General features: G+C 55.2%; 1 pseudogene; it reads left to right on the top strand.

The window, feature by feature from the left end:
• The first annotated feature begins 435 nt into the window (after window positions 1–435).
• On the top strand, window positions 436–14,232 carry LOC135969695 (SH3 domain and tetratricopeptide repeat-containing protein 1-like; annotated as a pseudogene).
• The last annotated feature ends 3,687 nt before the right edge of the window (window positions 14,233–17,919 follow it).

Below are 17,919 nucleotides of genomic sequence, written 5' to 3'. Positions count from 1 at the left end.
CCTGTGCGCCTTCCGGGGCCACTCGCGTCAGGGCACACCTGGGGTTTGTGATTCAGAAACAAGTGGTGGTTTTTCTACCATCGAAAGTGCTGAGTCATGGCCAGCAGCAGATGTTGGCAAGCGCCCTGGAGACAGGCGGTTCCCACGCAGGGCCAGGCCCTCTGCCCTACTGGGGCAGCCAGCTCTTCCCACTTTGCCCAGGGACCATGCCGCCTTGAGCACGGAAAGTCCTGCATGCTGGGAATCCCTAGCCATAACCCTGGGATCAAGACAGGCTCTGCTGAGCTGGGACTTGGGGCCCCTCCATGAGCCAGGCCCTGAACGCCGGTTCTTGTGCCCGTGTTATCTGCTTGGTGTGTTGGCAGCCTGCGCACCTGTCATCCCACTTCACAGAGGACATGGGGCGGGTGATTGCCCAAAGCCGCAGAGCAGTTCATGCAAAAGCAGCTCGTTGTGCAGTGTGTGCCAGGCCCCACCCATAAATGGGGCTTGTGGGGTCCTTGGGTGGCAGGGACTGAGCGTGAGAATGTGAGCTTTAGGCCAGAGAAGCCACAAAAGGGTGAGTGGCGTGATGGCGGGGCAGCACTTGGCCCCGGGTTAGGGAAGACTCTTAGTCTGGGACCAGAGGGTTGAGAGGATTTAGTCAAGTAATAGGAGGTGGGGGAGGGGCTGGTGGTGTAGCCTGTGTGAAGGACCAGGGATAAGCTAGTGGGGGTGAGTGGTGGTGAGTGAGTGGGGGTGAGTGAGCGGGGATGAGTGAGTGGGGGTGAGTGAGTGGAGGTGTGATGGGGGTGAGAGAGTGGGAGTGTGAGCGGGAATGAGTGGGGTGTGAGCAGGGGTGAGCGAGTGGGGGTGAGTGAGCGGGGATGAAGGGGGTGTGAGCGGCGGTGAGTGAGTGGGGGTGATTGGGGGTGAGTGAGTGGGGGTGAGTGAGTGGGGGTGAGCGAACGGGAGTGTGAGCGGGGATGAGTGAGTGGTGGTGAGTGAGCGGAGGTGTGATGGGGTGAGTGAGCAGGGATGAGTGAGTGGGGGTGAGTGAGCAGAGGTGTGATGGGAGTGAGTGAGCAGGAGTGTGAGCTGGGATGAGTGGGGTGCGGTGGTGAGTGAGGGGATGAGTGAGCGGGAGTGTGAGTGGAGATGAGTGAGTGGGGGTGAGTGAGTGGAGGTGTGATGGGGGTGAGTGAGCAGGAGTGTGAGTGGGGATGACTGAGTGGGGGTGAGTGAGCGGAGGTGTGATGGGGGTGAGTGAGCGGGAGTGTGAGTGGAGATGAGTGGGGGTGAGTGAGCGGAGGTGTGATGGGGTGAGTGAGCGGGAGTGTGAGTGGAGATGAGTGAGTGGGGGTGAGTGAGCGGAGGTGTGATTGGGGTGAGTGAGCAGAAGTGTGAGCGGGGATAAGTGGGGTGTGAGCGGGGGTGAGTGAGCAGGGCTTATGCAGGGAGGTGCAGAGTTAGGAGTGCGTGGGTTGGGTGCTGGATGGTGAGAAGCTCTTCTGGAGAGCTAAGCAGGGCCTGGGGCCTCAGGCTGTGGCTTGGCCTTTTCCCCAAGAGCACTGGGGAGCCATGGAGTGCTATCCAATAGTCACTGCAGACTGAGCAGTGAATGGACAGTAGGTGGGCAGGGCTGTCCGAAATCTAGGCCGCAGAGGATAGATGAGGAAGTTGAGTCCAGGGAAATGGCCGAGACAAGGGATACTGTTGTGGGTCCCCTCTGCCTTGCAGCGCTTTGTCATGGCATCGTGAGACCACTCAGAGCTGCCTCCTGTGGCCTGGACCAGAGCCCCAGGGGCTGTGGCCAAATCTGCCCATTTCCCAGCACAGGCCTGGCACCCACTCCTGGCCCTAGGAGGGATGAGATTTTGGGAAGGACCGTGTGAAGGGGCCCCGGTCCCACACATCTGCCCAAGGAGGGTTGGGAGGTTCAGACCCAGGCTTCTTCCCCAGGGGCATTCTTTGACTGGAAGGAGACCCTCCAGGAATCCAGCGCCCCAACCCCCACTGCAGCCTCCCGTGGCTCCTGGCACAATAGCCTGTGGCACCTCCTCCTACGAGGCCCTCCCCAGGGTGCTGGGGGATTCAGACTTGGAAATGCAGGCCAGGGAACGGGGATCATGCTTCCCTATCTCCCCACCCTGCGCTGAACGGTCGAGGAGACCGAGGGCGGGGCTGATACCCCACATGCTTACTTGGGGTCATTTTTGAGTCATTTTTGGTAGTTTGTGTCATTTTAGGAGTTTGGCTGTTGTGTCTAGATGGTCTGATTTGTTGGTGTAGAGTTGTTCGTAGTGTTTTCATGGAATCCTTTTATTTCTGTCAGGTTGGCAATAATGTTTCCTCTTTCATTTCTCATTTTAGAAACTTGGGTTTTTAATTTTTTATTTATTTCTTTTTATTAGAGATGGGGTCTCATCATGTTCCCCCAGGCTGGTCTTGAATGCTGGCCTCAGCGATCCTTCCACCTCGGCCTCACAAAGCGCTGGGATGACAGGCGTGAGCCATGGTGCTCAGTCTCTGATTTCAGTCATTTGTGTCCCTCTTTCTTTTCTTGGTCAGTCTGGTGAAAGATTTGTCAATTTTGTTATTATTTTCAAAAAACCCACTTCTGGTTCTGTTGATTATCTCTTTTGTTTTTCCATTCTCTGTATTTTTACTTCCCATTTCCACTCTCATGTTTATTATTTTCTTCCTTTTATTTGCTTTGGGTTTAGTTCATTCTTTTTCTAGTTTCTCAAGGTGGAAGGTTAGGTTTTTGATTTGAGATTTTTCTTCTTTCTTTGAATGTAGACATTTACAGTTATAAATTTCCCTTTCAGCACTGCCTTAGCTGCATGTTGGAATTTTTGATACACTGTGCTATTTTTTTTTTTTAAAGACAGAGTTTTGCTCTATTGCCCAGGGTGGGGTGCAGTGGTGCAATCTTGGCTCACTGCAACTTCTACCCAGGTTCAAGCCATTCTCATGCCTCAGCCTCCCGAGTAGCTGGGATTACAGACGTGCACCACCCTACCCGGCTAATTTTTATATTTTATTTTTTTATAGAGACGGGATTTCACCATGTTTCCCAGGCTGTTCTCAAACTCCTGGACTCAAGCGATCCTCCTGCCTCGGCCTCCCACAGTGCTGGGATGACAGGCGTGAGCCACCGCGCTGGCCCGGGCTGTGCATTTGTTTGCATTCTTCTCAAATTAGTTTTCAGTTTCCCTGATGGTCTCTTTGACTCACTGGTTGTTTAGGAGTGTGTAATTTCCACATATTTTTGAATTTCTCACATTTCCTTCACTGTTGATTTCCAGTTTCATGCCAGTACAGCTGAAGAACACCTCTGCTTTGGTCTCAGACCTTCTCCATTCACTGAGGCTCATTTTGTGGCCTGGCACATGGTCTGTCATGGGGAATGTCCCATGGGTGCTCGAGAGGACTGTGTATTCAGCTGTTGTTGGGTGGTGTGTGTAACAGATGTCCATTCGGCGTACCTGGTTTCTTGTGTTAATCTCCGGAATGTTTCTGGCACTAGAAAATCAGAAGCTTTCCACCGCCAGGGCCCAGCTTTGAACCCCGTTCCCCCAACATGATGCCGTATGTGGCAGACATGACGCTTGGCTTTGCTCTCTCAGGGTTCCATCTGCGACAGGGGCTACTTGTGCCCCTGGCCTCATCAGCTCAGGCTGAAGGCGGCCGTGGTCCTGGCCAGAGAGGCTTTGTGAAGCAGAAATAGATGGCCTGGTGCAGGGGCCGAGCCTGGCCAGGACCTCGGCCCTGGGAGTTGTAAAGAAGGCCGGCCTCTACCATGAGCATCTGCACCAAGGTGTGCCCATGTGACTGTGTGTTCGGAATCTGTCCTGAAATGGGTGCATGGCCTGTCTGTGCTCAGTCTCCCCACCTATGGGGCCCAGGCTCACAGAGGTGTGAAAGAGGCAAGCATGGCGCAGGGGCCTCCGAGCCCAGCCAGCCTCGCTTCGATGCTGGGAGACTAACATCTTCCATTTTGTCTTCTGCCCAGGCCAGCTGTGGGCCGTCCAGCGGCTGTGCTACTTCTACGGCACCGTCATGCCCAGCGAGGCCCAGTGTGTCATCTACCATGAGCTCCAGCTCTCCCTGGCCCGCAAGGTGGCCGACAAGGTGCTGGAGGGGCAGCTCCTGGAGACCATCAGTCAGCTCTACCTGTCCCTGGGTACGGAGCGGTAAGGGCTGGCTTTGCGGTGGTGGAGGTGGGGACGGGCAGGGCAGGGAGGGGGGCACAAGAAAGCTGGCCCAGGACCCTAGCAGCCCCTCTCCTTTTGATCATTTGGTTCCTTGGCATCAGATGCTTTGAGCTGGTGGGCCTGGGGTCGTTCCAGGGCTGCTGCTGGCCCGTGAGTCCCGGCTTGAGCCTCCCTTGTTGGGTCAAAGGTCATCTCCACCCCAGCAGAGGCAGTACGTGCACTCTGGGCTGTTCTTCCTACTATGGTGGCTTTTGTCATCTGACCTCTGCCTGCCCTGAATCTTCACTCCTGGCCTTCATCTGTCCCCTTAAATGTGACCACAGCAGCCACCTGTGGCTTCTCTCCCACAGAAGACAGAGCCAGTTGTGTCACCTGCTTCCCTGGGGCAGGGTTTCAAGGTCTCACATCCCATATGTGGCCTACTCGGCTTCCCCCAAGCATCCTGACCTGGTGGGGTAACCATGGCCCTGGCCACCCCACCCACAGGGCCCAGTGACATTGCTGCAGTCACACCCCCTCGAGTGTCGGACTTACTGAGAGAGCAGGGAAGGAGCCAGATTCCATGGGGACCTGGGAGACTGGCTCCAGTCTTGGCCTCAGGTTCACAGAAGGAAAATGGGCCAGTGTGCTAGAGCCATGCTTCTCAAAGGGTAGTCCCTGGACCAGCAGAGCAGCATCTATGTCACCTAGGAGCCTGTGGCAAGTGGGAGTTCTAGGGCCTGCCCCAGGCCTGTGGAGCCGGAAGCTCTGTGGGCAGGGCCAGCAAGCTATAGGGACAGGCCTCCGGGTGACTGTGATACCTGCACACCTTGAGAACCATCGGCCCAGATAGCCTCTGAACACTAACGGCTCCTGGTGCGTGTGGAGAAGACACAGGCCATGTCTGGGAGGCAGGGGAGATGGACTAGCACACTCCTCCTGCTACAGGGCAGCATGATGCTCAATTCCCTCAGAAGGATGTCCTTCATCTTTTCCATGCTATGTGTGTTCACCCTGGCCCTCCTAGCAGCTTGGGAAGGGCAGAACACTGCACACACAAGAGGGCCGTTCCCAGTCCACACATTCCAGATTCATCTGTCACCAGACCCACAGGAGAGGCAGACTGGTTCCAGGAGGATGAAAGCCCTTGTTCTGACACCTGTGTCTGATTCCAGGGCCTACAAATCCACTCTGGACTACACTAAATGAAGTCTGGGGATTTTCATTGATCTTCAGAAGAAAGAGAAGGAGGCGCGTGCCTGGCTGCAAGCAGGGAAGATCTATTACAGCCTGCAGCAGAGCGAGCTGGTGGACCTGTACATCCAGGTGAGTGGCAAGGGATGCAGGAGGACCCCTGTGCTGTTCACTCTCTGTCCATCCACCCATCCATTCATCCTTCCATCATCTATTTACCTGTTCATCCATCCATCCATCCATCTGTCCATCCATCCATCCATCCATCCATCCATCCATCATTCATCCATCCTTTTCTCATCCATCTATTCACCCGTCTATCCATCCATTCACCTGTCCATCCACCCATCCATTCATCCTTCCATCATCTATCTGTTTACCTGCTCATCCTTCCATCCATCCATCCATCATCCATCCATTCTTCCATCATCTTCCCATATACCTGTGGGTCCTTCCATCTATCCATCTATCATCCATCCATCCATCCTTCCATCCTTCCATCATCCATCCATTCACCTATTTGTCTTTCCACGCATCCATCCATCAATCCATCATCCATCCCTCCGTCCATCCATCCATCCCTCCGTCCATCCATCCATCTATCATCCATCCATCCTTTTATCATCCATCCATTCACCTGTCCATCCATCCATTCACCTGTTCGTCCATCCATCCATCCTTCCATCTATCTTTCCATCATCCATCCAACTGTTCATCCTTCTATCCATCCATCCATCCATCATGCTTCTGTTCACCTCTTCATCCATCCATTCACCTGTTCGTCCATCCTTCCATCCATCCTTCCATCCGTCTTTCCATTATCCATCCAACCATCTTCCATCCATCCATGATGCTTTCATTCAGCTGTCCATCCATCCATCCATTCATTCATCATCCATCCTTTTATCATCCATCCATCCATTCACCTGTTCATCCATCTCTCCGTCCATTCTTCCATCATTCCATCATCCATTCACCTGTTCATTCTTCCATCTATCCATCATCCATCCATCCTTCCATCATTCATCCACTCGCCTGCTCATCCTTCCATCCATCCATCCATCCTTCTATCATACATCCATTCACCTGTTCATCCTTCCATTCACCTGTTCATCCTTCCATTCATCCATCTATCGTCCATCCATCCATCCATCCATTCGTCCATCCATCATTCATCCATTCTTTTATCATCCATTCATTCAGCCACCATCCATCCACCTGTTCGTCCATTCATCCATCCATCCTTCCATCATCCATCCATTCACCTGTTCATCCTTCCATCCATCCATCATTCATCCATCCATCCATCCATTTATCCATTCATCCATATATCCATCCATCCATCTATCATCCATCTATCCTTCCATCATCCATCCACTCACCTCCTGTTCATCCTTCCATCCATCCATTTATCCATTCATCCATCCATCCATCCTTCCATCATCCACCCATCTTTCCATCATCTATCCTTCCATCATCCATCTATTCATCTGTTCATCCTTCCATCTATCCATCATCCATCCATCCATCCATTTATCCATCCATCCATCATCCATCCAGCCATCATCCATCCATCTGTCCATTCATCCATCCATCCTTTTATCATCCATCCTTTTATCATCCATCCATTTATCATCCATCCATTCACCTGTCTATCCATCCATTCACCTGTTCATCCATCCATCCGTCCATTCATCCTTCCATCAACCATCCATTCACCTGTTCATCCTTCCATCCTTCCATCCATCCACCTGTTCATCCTTCCATCCATCTACCATTCATCCATCCACCATTCATCCATCCATCATTCATCCATTCATCCATTTATCCATTCATCCATTTATCCATCCATCATTCATCCATCTATCCATTTATCCATTCATCCATCCATCCTTCCATCATCCATCCATTCATCTGTTCATCCATCCATCATCCATCCATCCATCCATCCATCCATCATCCATCCTTCTGTCCATTCATCCATCCATCTGTCCATCCATCTGTCCATTCATCCATCCATCATTCACCCATCCTTTTATCCATCCATTCACCCGTCTATCCATCCATTCACCTGTTGTTCCATCCATCTGTCCGTTCATCCTTCCATCATCCATCCATTCACCTGTTTATCCTTCCATCCATCCATCATCCATCCACATATCCTTTTATCCATTCATCCATCCATCCATCATCCATCCATGCTTCCATCATCCATCCATGCTTCCATCATCCATCCATCCACCTGTTCATCCTTCCATCCATCCATCATCCATTCATCCATCCATCCATCCTTCCATCATCCATCCTTTCTCCCATCCATCCATTCACTGTTCGTCCATCCATCCATCATTCATCCATCCACCCACCAATCTACCTATTAATCCATCCCTCCATTCATCTATCTGTCAGTTTGTTTATCCATACATTCATCTATCCACCATCTATCCATCCATATGCACATACATCATCTACCCTCCACCCATCCATACATTATCTACCCACCCATACATACATACAGACATACACACATCATTCCACCCATCCATCCATCCATCCATCCATCCATCCATCCATCCATCCATCCACCCACCCATCCATCCACCCACCCGTCTGTCCGTCCATCCATCCATCCATCCATCCATCCATCCATCCATCCATCCCAGCATTAATCTATCTACACACTCATCCATCCATCCATGTGTCTACATCTCCTCATCCATTCATCCATCCATCCACTCATTCCTAAGCCACTGCTGAGCACCTGTTGTGTGCCTTTTTCCTCCCTCCAACTGGTTCCCTCATATCCTCCCCCAGTGGCCAGCATCTTCTCCCTGAGGGCAGAGGCGCGGCCCCTCACAGTGCCCAGCACCTGCTCAAATACAGCACATGCTCAAATAATGTGACCACTCAGTTAACACACAGAAGAACTTGCTCCAAGCACCAGGTGGCACATTTCCTTACAAAATGAATCTATCATAGTGGCTGTTTTCAGAGGCTTTCCCAAACACAGTGTGATCTGGAACAAATTGTGAAGCCCACAAGCCTGGTGAAGCTTTCATTACTGAGCACCTGCTGTATACCTCCTTGAGCTGAGGAGAGGGATCAAGAGCTCATGGCCAAGAGGGGACCAGGCCCACCCACAAACACTGTTGATGTGGCAGGGATGTGGCAACGCAGAAAGGAGCCAGGGGATGGGCTCCCAGCAATCTGGGGGCCACGGAGACTGGTTTGAGTGCAGGGGGAGTGGGCTACGGCTAGCCCTGGTGGTAGGATTCACAGGTGTCGGGCTCCTGGGCTGCAGCTGCTCAGTCATCTCCTGGCACTCAGGTGCATCAGTTCATTGTCCTCATGCCAGTGGTGGGGGCAGCCCTAATGCACAGGGTCTGAAAAATGCTCAGGTGTACCTGTAGTGTGTGAGAGGAAGGAGGCTGGAAAAGGTGGGCGTGGCTACCTCACCAGGTGTGGGTCTTGAGGGAACTTCTGTCTCCTTTCAGGTGGCACAGAATGTGTTCCTGTACACAGGCGACCCCAACCTGGGGCTGGAGCTGTTTGAGGCAGCTGGAGACATCTTCGTCAGTGGGGCCTGGGAGCGGGAGAAAGCTGTGTCCTTCTACCGGGTGAGCTGGCCTGTGGGCTGATGTGGGTGGGCCTCAGGGGGGCACCTGGAGGGCTGAGGCACAGGTGTGGCAGGGCAGAGGCCTCCCACCTGGAGGCAGGGCCACCCATGCACATGCTAGTTTCCAAGTGGTCTCACCGGGCATGATATTGACCGTGCCCCTGCCCGGGAAAAACGCTCGGGGCCTGGATGTGACAATGGCTCTACCCTTGTACCTGATGATCTCAAGCAACCATGAGCGGAAAGTTCTGTCCCCATCTTTCAGATGAGGAAACTGAGGCTCAGAGAGGCACAGGGACATGTCAGAGGACACACAGCATGTCAGTGGGAGGCCCAGGTCTGCATGCACCCGGAAGTGGGATGGCTTCTCCCTTCCTCTGAGCTCACGGTGTGGCTCAGCCCTGGGCACAGATAAATGTGGTGTTTTTAGAGCAGAGAGGAGTGCTGGCTCCCCTGAGTCAGACCCCCGGTGCCCAGGTGGGAGAGACGGGTCTGAGGCTGCCGGGTGTAGCTGGATGGGCCTCAGGTGATTCTTCAGCCCCCAACTTGGGTGTCTGAACTGTGTGTTATCCCAGAGCACAGAGCTGTGTGGAGGTGCAGGGGTAGCTGGGGTGTGGGAAGCTCCAAGCACATGTTTGAGCTCTGAGGAGGGCGCTGGGCAAGGTGGGTGCTACGGGAAACCTGAGCCACCTGCCTGTGTGGTAGGACCGGGTCCTGGCCCTGGCAATGACTACGGGCAACCGCAAGGCGGCGCTGCAGCTACAGCTGTGCAACAAGCTGGTGGCACTGCTGGCCACACTGGAAAATCCCCAGGAGTGCTTGGAGTTTGCCTACGTGGCCCTAGCACTCAGCATCACTCTGGGTAAGTCCCCTGAGCCCCCACCCTGCCAGGACCCACACTTTGCCAGAGCCCAGCCTCCAGGTCTGCAGGGCAGGAGCTGAAACAGCTGCTGGATTTTCCTGGTCTCCTGTCCAGGCAGGCAGATCTACCCAACTGGCTTCCCCGTCCGGCTGTGGGGCACTGCCCGAGGTCTCTCACGCAGTGCAGAGCTCCCTGCCTGACTGAGCTCTGTTTCCTCTGCCTGTTCCCGCTGCTGACCACAAGGGCCGCCCAGTGTGCCCTCTGCCTTCCAGACATGCCAGGCATCTCGTTGGTCCCTGTATGTGCCAGGCCGAGTGGCATATTCCCTTTCTCTTGTACCCTTCCCACCCTCATCAACCACACAGCTCTCTGGCTGATAAAATCCCAGTTCCCCTTCCAACAGTCTGCCCCTTAAGGCCGGGCATCCCCTGGTGCTGTGCCAGGGTCATCTGTCCCCCTCCAGAGACAGGGAACCCTAGGCAGGCCACATGCCCCAGCGCCTTGTGCCCTGTGGCCCAGTACACAGTAGGTGTGCAGCTGACTCCCCAAAGTAGGGGGCTCTGATTGTGACACACCCAGGAGGAGTCGGATGTTATGTCTGTGGGTTGCCTGGAGCTGGGGTGCCTGGGAGCACCTGGACTGCATGGCTTTTGGGCTCCCCTGGTTAAAACCAGTGAGCATAGGCAGGTGGCTATGTGTAGGCACAGAGCTGGGCCATCCAAGTCCGACTTTGCCAAAGCCTCACAGTAGACAGGGGCAGGCCTTATTAATTCTGCTTTGCAGATGGGAAAGTGAGTCTGGGAACCCAGAAGGGACTGGCCAGAGCTGCCCAGGTGACCGCAGGTGCCTGGAGGCAAGCCAGGTGTGCTGCCTGGGGTCTGCATACCTGCTCCTGAGGGGCCTGTGCCCTCCCTGCCCCAGGGAGCCACGTCCTCACACCTGCCCCTTTGGCCTGCACCCCAGGGGACCAGCTGAACGAGCGCATGGCCTACCACCGGCTGGCCGCCCTGCACCATCAGCTGGGTCATGGCAAGCTGGCAAAGCACTTCTACCTCAAGGTCCTGTAGCTCTGCAACTCGCCGCTAGAGTTCGACGAGGAGACCCTCTACTACGTGAAGGTGTACCTGGTGCTCGGTGACATCATCTTCTACGACCTGAAGGTGGGTGGGGAGGGGCAGGGCTTGGGGTGTTCCTGGCCCCCTTGGAGTGGGATCTCCACCCAGACCCCAGAGGCCTGGGTTCCAGCCTTCCTTAGGAATGGCCCAGTGGCCTCCCTGGAGCTCTGCACGTGGCTGGAGGAGCCGGCAAGGTCAGCAGATACAACCCAGCTCCCAAGCTGGCCAGGCCCCACCCTCAAGAACTCAGTCTCAGCCCGGGAGGCTGACACATGAGTGGGCAATGGTGTCCTCTGGGTAAAGAAGGAGGATTGTAGTCGGGGGGCCCTCCTGGAGGAGATGACACCAAAGCTGATTCTTGACAGTCAAGTGTCAAGTTGCATTTAACAAAGAAAACAGGGTCGGGAGAAGGACATTTCGGAGGACGGCATCATCCTCACATTGAATCAACGTTGCAAGATCCAACCCAAATCCTGGCGCCTCGTCTAGGAAGCCTGCCCAGGGTGCCAGCCTGCACTGAGCAACTCCCTCCTGGAGCCCCGAGACACCTTGAATCTTCACATCACCCAGGAAGGGTGGGGTGGGACCAGTGTCTTACCATTGGGTTCACAGACAGGGAAACCCCAGCTCGGGGCAGGTGCGGTGGGGCCTGAGCCAGCCAGGCTGAGGCCTTGCTGGGTCGGGTCTGTCTCGAGGGGAGGTGCTGTGCTCCCTCTGCCCCCAGCCCTGCAGGGGTGGAGAGCTGGGACTGTCAGACTCAGACCTGGGGTGTCTCCACCCCTCTGCCCAGCAGGCACCGCCCCTCCTCAGCATCGCACCGGCACCGCGTCAGTGCTCCTTATGGGCTGAGGGGCCAGGGCACTCCAGTCCTGGGGCCGAGATCTTGGGGGCCTTAGAACAACATGAGGAGCTGGGGCAGCCCTAAGACCCCACCCCGTATCCCCCACCGCAGGCCTGGGGCTGCCCGGGAGGCCCCCGCCCAGTGCTGGCGACACTTGGTGGTCAGAAGTGGTCCCTGTGGCCTCCCAAGTCCCAGCCAGACAGGGAGGTGCCAAGTGTCAGACCCAGAGGGACGCTGCTCACCGCTCAGGGGCTCGCCTGGGACCCAGGGGGACGGGCCTCCCAGAAGAGGCCTTTATCTCTTTTGGTCAAGCCTGCCACCCACTCCGCTTGCCCAGGAGGAAGGAAAGGGCCAAGTAGTACCTGAGAGGCCAAAGTCCACGGTTGGGGTTGAGGGGCAGAGGCCTCCTTCACCTCCTTCCCATGCACAGCCCTCCTTCACCTCCTTCCCATGCACAGCCCTCTGGGCCTCATCGTGACTATGCTGTCAGCGCAGGCCAGCTTCCCACAGGGAGGCCCACTTGGAATTCCCCAAGGGCGGCTGTCTTTCCAAGACTACACCCTCCTCCTTGTATAGTAGGCTCTGGACCCAGGGCCCAGAGGAGTAGGAGAAAAAGCCGGGCTGCATGGGGCCTGGAAGGCTGGCAGAGAGGCAGGGGTAAATGGGCATCTTTGCCAATTGCCTCTAAAAAGGGGTCCCCTTTAGTCTACACGTGAGAGCGAGCCCTGGAATAGGGAGGATTAGGTGTGTCCTGGCTCAGCCTGCCACTCACTAGCTGCTGCACACACTACAGGCACATGGAAATGCACACGCAAATGCACACGGGCACAGGCACACGCACACACAGGCGCGCACACACACACAGGCATGCACACAGGCACACACACGGACACGCACACACAGGCACACAAACACGCACAGACACACAGGCACCCACATATGCACAGACACATGCACAGGCACACGCAGAGACATATGCATTGGCTGGCTCCTTCCTGTTTAGTTGGGATGTCCCCACCCCTTCAGGAAGCCTTTGCCTTCCACCCCTGGCTGAGTCTGGGGCCTCCTGGGCCCCCCACAGGCTCCTGGGCTTCCCTCTGCCACAGCCCGGGCCACCCTGTGTGGTCAGTGTTCACTCCCAGGTCCCTCAGACTGGGAGCAAGGACGTTAGGCTCAGCCACGCACCCAGCACAGAGCCCAGTGTTCGGCTGGGCCGAGGGGCATTGGATGAGCAGTGGCGGTGACTCGGGGCCTTCTCACGCCCCTGCGCCGTGTGTGGGGTGGGGCAGTGGGGGAATGGACTGCTGCATCTTGGACTTTGTCCTTGGCCCTGGGAGTCATCTTGAGATGGTAGAGGGACAGGCTAGGCATGGGTCTTAGAGAGGTCCCTTGGGTGACCCCATGTGGAGGAGGCGCCTGGGGAGAAGCCGGGTGGGGGATGGGAGGGTCAAGGAGGAGGTCTGGGAGACGGCATCCCAACCCAGGGATGGTGAGTTTGAGCCAAAGATGCATTGAAAATGGGAGTGGATGTCTGGGGAGTCACACTCCGTCAATATTTCAGGGAACATTGCCAGATAGAACACCTGTGAGATGGTTTTGTACCTGGCCTGTCCCGTGGAGGGCCTGGAAATGGTCAGCATGGACAGGGGCCAGAGGGGAGCCTGGGTCACTCAACGCTGTGCCCCTGCTGTGGCTTGGAGCCACGGGCCCTGCATGGAACTCTCAGAGCAGGCAGGATCTGCCCTGACCTCAGCCCATGGGGAAAGCAGCCACTGCCTGCAGAGAGGGTGGCACTGGGGCAGGACACTTGGGGTGAGTGGGGCGTAGGGGCAGTCAGGAAGGCTTCCGGGGTGTCAGTGTCGTCCCCACCTCCTGCAGCTGAGACCACAGCAGTGTCACAGGCTTCGGGGTTCATGGGGTGAGCCAGCATTGGCTGGACATGTGGAATGACCTGGAGACAGGAACGGCCTCTGGGAAGACGGGCTCCGAGTCCCCCTCTTGCTGAGCATGACCTGTCCCCTTCAGGACCTGTTTGATGCAGCCGGGTACTACCAGCTGGCACTGGCAGCCGCCGTGGACCTGGGCAACAAGAAGGCACAGCTGAAGATCTACACGCGGCCGGCCGCCATCTCCCACAACTTCCTCCTGGACCGTGAGAAGTCGCTCTTCTTCTACCAGAAGGCCAGGACCTTCGCCACAGAGCTCAACGTCCGCAGGGTCAACCTGCCTCCTCTGCCACTCTGCGGGTGGGCCCCCTGGTTGGCCCCCAGCCACCCTCGCTGAGGACAGCATCCGAGGGAGTGGGTTTTGTGCAAGGAGGATGGTCTCCTCCCTCTCCTGGTGTCTCCCGTGGCTCATTTTCTGGGAAATGGAGGCATGAAAGCAGGGTTCAAATAGCAATAAATGGTTTTTTTTTTGCAATAACATACCGAAGTCCCCAGGGCATCCTTCCCTGTGTGCTTCCTGGGCTGTGTCTGGGGGCCATCTCCTTCCCTGGTGGCAGCCCTCTGATCTTGGGGATGAGAACAACTGTGAGTCCAACAGACCTGGGCCAGGTCATCATGAGCCTCGGTTTCCTCGGCGGCCAGGGGGGAGATGGTGGTGGAACTCTGGGCAGCTCCTTGCTCTCCCTGCTCAGAGTTCTTGCTGTAGGTCTCGTGCCACCCTTGCCTTTAACCTTCAGGCCACTGTGCCTGGATGTGGGGGCTGCTAGTGTCCCTGTTCGCCATTGAAGAAATAGAGGCACAGAGAGGTTAGGTGTCTGGCCCACCGTCACACAGCAGGTAGGGGCGGAGACACAGAGCCCAGTACACTGACCACCACACCACCCTGCCAGCCTGCAGCCAGGAAGATGTCCCCCATTAGGACCCAAGGTCAGCTCCTGGACCTCTCTTGTGGTGTCAGGAGAGCCACAGGCCAGTGAGGGTGGCCCCAGGGATCCCTCACTCAGTGTCCTCTGCTCCCAGACTTGGTTGGGCCAGGCCTGGCCAGTCCCACCTCTGGCCACTGGTCAGCCCTGCGGGAAGTGAGATGCGGGGATCTTCGCCTGTGTAGATGCTGGTACCCAGTATTGAAAGCCTTATCTGGGCTGCCCCCCAGCCGTCCCCACATACCCCTCCCCTTCCGGCCTCCAGCCCTCATCCCAGTCCCTGGAAACCCAGGTTTTCCTTCTTAGAATCTCTGGGCCCCAGGAACACAGCTCACACGGTCTCTGCCAGTTTATGGCAAGGAAACCGAGGTTAGAGACTGTGGGTGTCCCACGCGATTCTCGCATACACTGCACTCTCCCAGGCCCCTCTTTTAAACACTTTAAATGAGGTGACGTTCACATCGCATGCAATTAACTATTTCAACGCAAATAATGTGGCATTTGTGCATTCACAGTCCTGTGCAACCACTCACGCCATCAAGTTTCATAAATGTATTCGTCTCCCCAGAAGAAACCTCCCATCCTCACTAAGCTGTTACCTCTCCTTTGTATCCCCCAAGCCCCTTGTTTAATGGAAGAGGAAACTGAGGCCCGGAGAGGGACTTGTCAGTGGGTGGAGCTCTGATAATAAGGAATCAGGCACCCATCTGCTGCTTCAGTCCTGGGTTGGTGTTCCACCCAGCAGAGGTGACAGAGCCAGGAGGTTCTGGGACCCCATGCTTGCAACCAGAGCCCTGCCCCGAGCCTCCCCACCAGGGGACAGCAGAGAGCTTTCCAGAACGGGCCGCGGGGCTGGCGGGAAGCAGCGGGTCAGAGCTGCTGACAAACCTCACGTTGACCCCAGATCGCTGTCTCTGTGGGTTGGGCTTGGGAATTGGAGAGGAGGCCGCATGACTGGAAACGTGAAGACGGCACGGCCTTGGCTGGCTGGAGGAGCGGGAAGCGCCGTCACGTTGACTGAGGACACAGACCTCCTGCCCGCTGGGCCGGACCTGCAGCCATTCTTCTCGGGGTGGGGTCCGCAGGTCCGGGTTGCTCTCGGCCCCCGACCTGCCTCAGAATCCGGGGGGCTTTGGAACTGTGCCTCCTCATCTCCACCCACCCTGGCTGGTGCCATGAGGGGCCTGGATCCTGGGATCCTGTTTCTCCTGGGCAGCAGAGACTGGGGGACCAGAGGAGACGATGGGTCTTCAAGCCCCACATTCATAACCCCAGCCCACCACTGACAGTCTGGGGGTTCGAGATGAGGGAGTTGATGTCTCTGAGCCCCAGTTTTGTCACCACTAAAATGAGGCCGACATACTTGGGCAGAGTGCCAGCCCCAGGGCTAACAGAGGCCTGTTTCCTACTGACAATACCTGTTACTGCTAGGAACAGCTCCAACAACCACACACTAGGGAACACTCAACCCAGGCCAACTTGTCAGAGGCACGTGAACCAGAGCAACTCCATCTTGAATGGGGGCTGGGAAAAGGGAGGCTGAGACCTGCTGGGCCGCATTCCCAGGAGGCTAGGCATTCTTCGTCACAGGATGAGATAGGAGGTCCCCATAAGATACAGGTCATAAAGACCTTGCTGATAAAGCAGGTTGCAGTAAAGAAGTTGGCCAAAGCCCCAAACCCAAGATGGCCACGAGAGTGACCTCTGATTGCCCTCACAGCTCATTATGTGCTAATTATAATGCCTTAACTACTACAAGACACTCCCACCAGCGCCACAACAGTTTACAGATGCCATGGCAACATCTGGAGGTTGCCCTACATGGTCTCGGAAGGGAGGGCAGAAACTCTCAGTTCTGGGAATTGCCCACCCCTTTCCTGGAACACTCATGAATAGTCCAAACCTTGTTTAGCGTATGATCAAGAAATAACCATGAAAATGGGCAACCAGCAGCTTTTGGGGCCACTCTGCCTATGGAGCAGCCATTCTTTTTTTTCTTTTTTTTTCTTTTTTTTTCTTTTTTGAGATGGAGTCTTGCTCTGTTGGCCGAACTAGAATGCAATGGCATGATCTTGGCTCACTACAACCTCCGCCTCCTGGGTTAAGCGATTCTCCTGCCTCAGCCTTCCTAGTAGCTGGGATTACAGGCACCTGCCACCACACCGTTAATGTTTTGTATTTTAGTGGAGACAGGGTTTTGCCATGTTGGACCAGGCTGGTCTCGAACTTCTCACCTCAGGTGATCCACCTGCCTCGGCATCCCAAAGTTCTAGGATTACAGGAGTGAGCCGCTGCACCCGGCCAGAGTAGCCATTCTTTTATTCCTTTTCTTTCCTAATAAAGTTGCTTTCACTTGATGGACTCGCCCCGAATTCTTTCTTCTGTGAGATCCAAGAAACCTCTCTTGGGGTCTGGATCGGGACCGTTTTCCAGTAACAAACTTGCTTAACCTGTCAGACCCCTCGTCTCTTCATCTGTAACCAGAGATAAAGCCTCCCCCGAGGTTCCAACAGTGAGGAGAGAACGCATGGAAAAGAGGGGCACAGAGTTGGTGTGCAGAACCAATATCACAGACTGGGTGTCAAGCCACTGTCATATTGGAAGTAATATCACACTCTCCCCTACAAGTTATGAGGAACAATATCACAGGGGGGTGTGTACCTTCTCCGGTAGTGGGAGTAGTATCATCATCTCTTCCTTTAGATGACAGGAACAATATCACAGGGTGGGTGTACACCCCGTGTGTTTTTGGAAGCAATGTCATTCTCTCTTCTTCTAGGTTTTAGGATTCATATCACAGGCGGGGTGTACACATCATCCACTCACCCCCTGGATATCAGGAACCATATCACAGAAGAGTTGTCCACCCCCTTCGATATTGTCAGCAATGTCATCTTCTTCCCGCCTGGATATTAGGAACGATACCCCGGGGTTGGGGGCGGTGTACACCCAGTGCGATATCGAAAGTAAAATCAGCCTCTTTCCCGCTGGATATTAGAAACTATATCACAGGTGTGTGTGCACCTTCTGGGATATTGGGAGTACTGTCAGCCTCCACCCCTCTGCATATTAGGGACAATATACAGGGGACAGGGTGGATACACAACCTGCGATATTGAGAGTAATATTCTTCTCTTTCCCCTGTACATTAGGAACCACATCACAGGGGTCTGTACACCTTCTGCGATATTGGGATTAATGTGATCGTCTCCCCCAACTGAATGTCAAAAACGATATCACAGAA

The sequence above is a fragment of the Macaca fascicularis genome, chromosome 2, assembly GCF_037993035.2.
Source record: "Macaca fascicularis isolate 582-1 chromosome 2, T2T-MFA8v1.1".
NCBI lineage: Eukaryota > Metazoa > Chordata > Mammalia > Primates > Cercopithecidae > Macaca > Macaca fascicularis.
Note: the sequence above shows the minus strand (reverse complement) of the source record. Positions and strands in the feature narration are given on the sequence as shown.